This window comes from Astatotilapia calliptera, chromosome 7, assembly GCF_964374335.1.
Source record: "Astatotilapia calliptera chromosome 7, fAstCal68.1, whole genome shotgun sequence".
Taxonomy (NCBI): domain Eukaryota; kingdom Metazoa; phylum Chordata; class Actinopteri; order Cichliformes; family Cichlidae; genus Astatotilapia; species Astatotilapia calliptera.
Window position 1 is genome coordinate 39,763,625 of NC_137428.1, and position 4,951 is coordinate 39,768,575.

The window sequence follows — 4,951 nt, forward strand, 5'->3', positions numbered from 1 at the left end:
ATTTTTGCTTTGAAAAGTTTTAAAATATCTTAAAATATGCAAAAAACCAACAACATTAAAACTGTTTTAATGTTTACTACTGTTAAAATTTCATTTTTTTCATACAGTATATCATTTTCTGTTATAGATTTGTTAAATACATATTTCTTTAGTTCAAAAGTCAAACACATGGTGTCCAGCTGAGTGGACATGTTTGTAACTCCATGAAAAATAGAATCACAAACAAAATTTCTATTATAAATATTGTCATGGTCCTGGGTCATTTTGACCCAGCGTTTTGTGTTTCCTTGAAGTTCAATTTTGTGCCTTGTGTTTATTCTGATTTTGTATTCGTTTAGGGTTGAACCTGAAGTTTGGTGCTCTGGGCCCTGTTTCAGGAAGCCGGTTTAGAAAACTCAGAGTGAAAAACGATACGCAGGGTTGAGTAACCCCGAACTGTCCAACTCGGAATATTCGGTTTCAGAAAGGCTGATAACAAGTAGTTCAGTCAACGCGGAGTTGCTTTAACCCCAAGTGAAGCGCGCGGACGAGGATACATAAAGCCCTGATCAGTGGAGCACAGATTAAGCGAGTCACCATGGAGACGGAGGGAAAGAAGGCGCGGTCAATGTATTTCACAGCGCTTGAGGCCGAAATTCTGATGGCAGCATATGCCGATAACATGCAAATTCCGCGGAAAAAAGTAACACAGCCTCAGCTGCAAAAGAAAGTGAGCATGCATGGCAAAACATAGCCGACAGAGTCAATGCGTGAGTGTTAATTTAAACATTGATCTAGGGATTTCCACCCATTTAACACGTTATTTTATTCTATTTTATTTTATTTTTTATTTTATACATTTCATTTTGTGATGTGATGTGAGCGCAGGTGCAACCCAACAGGCCCCAAACGTTCCTGGCAGCAAGTAAAAATGAAATATAAAAATATAGTCCAAACAGGTAAGGTGTAATTGTATTATGAGCCATAGTGCTTGGTCTGTTTGTCCGATGTAAATCAATTGCAGTTAGAGGCTACATTAATTTTCTGTCTGTAAGCACTTATTGAAATTATCTGAGCACATTACAAGTACATATTTGCTTACTCTGTATGCTCAAATGTGGCCCGTTATAGCCAACAGAAAAAAAGCGGAGGCCCGAAAAACAGGTGGGGGTCCTCCACCACCACCACTCACAGAGGCTGAGCAGTTGGCCCTCAGCCAAAACAGTGGGCGCCCTGTGGCCGAAGGCATCTCTGCGGGGACATCCTCTGAGTCAATAACCCCGCAAGACACAAGTGCCTACATAGGGGGTAAATTCAAAATAATACATGATGTGCATACATCCTTTCTTCACAGTCACCTTTGCAGTGCTGCTCATTCATCTGATAAACTCTTTACCATAATGAATTATTTTGTAGTGAAGTTATTTTCCTACTGATTTTGCCTTCCCTCAGTCTTGGTTGTCCTTGAGAGCATAATGACAATGAAGTGTAAGCTGATTGGTATGTTTGTTAATTGCCATTTGGTCCCTTGTAAGTTATAAGTGACCTGTATAAACCTCATATTCTATCAGTTGATGGTGATGGTGTACTGCATCTGGTGCAGCCTCCTGTTGAGCCAGACCAACATGCAGTTGTGAGTAATACTCCACAGATTATATGAGTTTACAGTAGAACAGCAATGTTGTTTATTTCTTTACTACAGGAAAATAATGAAGAAACATTGACAGCTGTTACAGAGGAGGAAGCAACAGAGACACTTTATGAGGTTTACATCTTTTAATACTTTGTGTACAGGAAACACAGGCGACCAATAAAGCCAGTTGAACAAAAAATCTGTTTATTCTTCTTTCAACATGTTGAGGTGATGGGTCAAAGGAAATGATTGTGACATATGGTGTCTCTGACTGCTCTTCCATCTTGTATGTCCGTGGGAGGGTCAGGATGTTCATGGTTTGGATCACTGCTGATGTTTGGTTCAGAAGGACAGTGTTCTCCTCTAATTGTGGCAATGTTGTGAAGAATCACACATGCCACAATAATGTCACATGCCCTTTCTGGGGTGACCCTGAGTCTTTGCAGGCACTGGAACCGGGCCTTAAGCATTCCGATAGTCATTTCAACTCTGGCTCTTGTCCTGCAATTAGCCAGATTATATCGCTGCTGTGGGCCCGGTTCAGGGTCAGAGTAAGGGGTAAGCAAATAGGGTAAACATGGATACCCGCAATCACCAAGCAAGTAGCCAGTGAACTCTCCTAAGACAGAAGGATACACTTCAGTTCAAATGTCCCTGAAGCAATTGGTCTTTATATATTTTAAAGTATTTTCAACTCACCATGTCCAAATTTTGTGCTCAGTGTACATTCACGGAATATTTGTGAGTCATGGACAGAGCCTGGCCACTTGGCTTCCACATTTGTGATAATGTTGGCAGCATCACATATGATCTTCACAGTGCAGAGAACACAAATTAGCATCCATTACTATAATGAAATAATTTGTTAGTTTGAAATGCTACAGGGAACTATGTACCTGTACATTAATGCTGTGGAAAGACTTCCTGTTCACATAGTCTCCTTCATTTACTGAAGGAGCAATGATTGGAATGTGAGTGCCATCTATACAGCCAATCACGCCTGGGAACCCTGAAAATAAATGTAAAATTTAAGTAGTAGTTCAAGTATCACCACATCATAAATTAAGTTTTGGTCATCCTGATACCTGCAATTTTGTGGCATCCTTCTTTGATAAATCTTGTGGGTCTATGACCGGGGAACACAAACGAGTACAGGAGACGTTTCAGTGCAACTGTAACATTCCTGACTGCCCGACAGACGGTAGCCTTGGAAACGTGCTCAGCTTCACCAATATTATACAGAAGGCTCCCGTTTGCAAAAAACCGAAGTGCAATACAAATAATATGTAATGAACTGAGAGAATGTCCGCGATGTCACATGCGTAATATATGGCCTGAGGATGTTATCCAAATAACTTATAGATTGTGCTGAGAAACGGTAACGTTCACACAGGAAATCATCAGGAAATGATAAAATGTCCATACGCGCTCTGATCACTCTCTCCCGGCGGAGAGCTCTGCGGAGAATTTGGGCTTCACGATCTACTGGCTCTTCAAGGAAGTGGCACGCCATGTCTGACACTTCCTACTGTCAGGTTTCCGACAAAGGGGCGGAGACAGTCAGGGTTAGTTGTAGTAAACCTGCTAGGGGGCAGGTTAGCTTCACGGCGTGTGTCGTCATAGTGACTCACTCAGGCTTCAGCTGAACTCGCTTTGTGAAACCGAAAACCCAGAGTTTTCGTTAACTCAGGGTATACTTACTCAGTTTTTCCACTAAACCGGCTTCCTGAAACAGGGCCCTGTTCATGTCCCCGTGTTGTGTTGTAAATCAGTCTGTGTGTTTCCTGCTTTACTTTGAAGGCTCGTGTCCTAGAGTTCCTGTTTTGTTCTGAAAGTCGGTGTCTGTTGTCATTGTGTTCAGCTTGTCTCCTCCGGTCCTCATGTGTATTAGGTTCAGCTGTTCTTCCCTCCTGTGTGTGATTACCTGATTACCTTGCGTGTGTATATTTAGTGGGTGTCGGTCTGTGTTCGTTGTCGGTCTGTGTTCGTTGTCGGCTCGTCTGCGTTCATCTGTGTCTCTCTGCCTTTCACCCCGTGTCCTGAGGATTTCTAGTTGCTCTTTAGTTTTCCCAGTTTAGGTTTCCGTTAGTATGTCTCATGATTCGTTGTCTGTTCTGCCACTGTCACCTGTAAATAAACCCTCACTCATATCGTCGGCTGTCTGCATTTTGGGTTCTCCTTTTCCTCCACACCACACGGCTCAACCCGCCAGCCGTGACAAATATTTTCTAGGTCCAAAGAGGAATACATTTCTTCACTGAGGATCTAATAATTTATGCATAAAAGGGTTAATAAAAAGAATGAATTAAATATAAATAAAATAAACATTTCTATTTAAGAAAAAGCTCTTAAAAATAATTTTCTATATAATGAGAAAAGGAGAGAGAGCAACAAAACATGACATAAAGGTAATAAATAAATAAAAGACACATCATGCAAAAAAAAAATATATTCAAACCATTTTAAAACCATTTACTTATTTTAATACATTCAGAAACAATTAAAAAAAATAATAATTTCTTCTTCAAGTGTCCTAGAAATAAACTTCAAACAGAAAATATAAAATGCTTCAGTTTCTGCTTGTTTTGAATGCAGAGTCCAAAATACAAAATCCACCAAATGTAAACAAAGAAATCTCTCATCTCTGTAATAAACAGAGAGCATCCTGGGAAAGATTCACCCTCTTCTACATTTCCCTCCAACTCTGAGCCTCGTTCACAGACTTGTGGCATCTGCTCTCATCCAGTTTGACTCCTTTTGAATGTTGTGAGCATTATTGTGAAACATCTGGCTAAACAACCAAAGCTATAATAACTTTGTGTTATTCAAATGTTGCATGAAAATACTGTTGAGCACTTTTGTTCAGGATAAAAAGGTTTGTTTGCTGCACTGTCAGTACAGCTCTGTGTTGGTTGGTGCAGGGTGGCTGTGGTTTCATGTTAGCAACAGAAAATCATTTTTTTTTCTTTTCTGCCTGTCCCATTTGGTTCTTTAGCCGTCAGAATTGTTGTCTGAAGACCAACAAGGATACCCAATGGATTTACTTTGCCAAATGGATCATCGTGGCATTGCCGTATTGGTCCATTTGATCGACCTTTGCTTTTATTATTTATTATATTTTATTTTCAGATGTTACAGACGGGACAGACATGAGTGAGGGATAGGAAAGGGAGAAAGAAAGAGGAAGGAAAAGAAAAACAGAAGGGGAGAGGGACCGTGAGAAAGGGGGGGAGGAAAAAAAATCTCCTGGATCACCTGTTGAGAGAAGAATAGAAAACAAGCAAAAAAAAAACAACAAAGCAACATACTAAACACAACACCATCGCATTAATCTAGCTA

General features: G+C 40.4%; 1 long non-coding RNA gene across 1 annotated transcript; it reads right to left on the reverse strand.

Moving 5' to 3' along the window:
- Positions 1 to 1,736: 1,736 nt before the first annotated feature.
- Positions 1,737 to 2,941, reverse strand: LOC113026150 (uncharacterized). Its single transcript, XR_013909981.1, has 2 exons — positions 2,509 to 2,941; positions 1,737 to 2,423 (listed from the first exon to the last, which is right to left on the reverse strand). It is a non-coding gene; the product is annotated as an uncharacterized LOC113026150 (long non-coding RNA).
- Between the last annotated feature and the right edge of the window lie 2,010 nt (positions 2,942 to 4,951).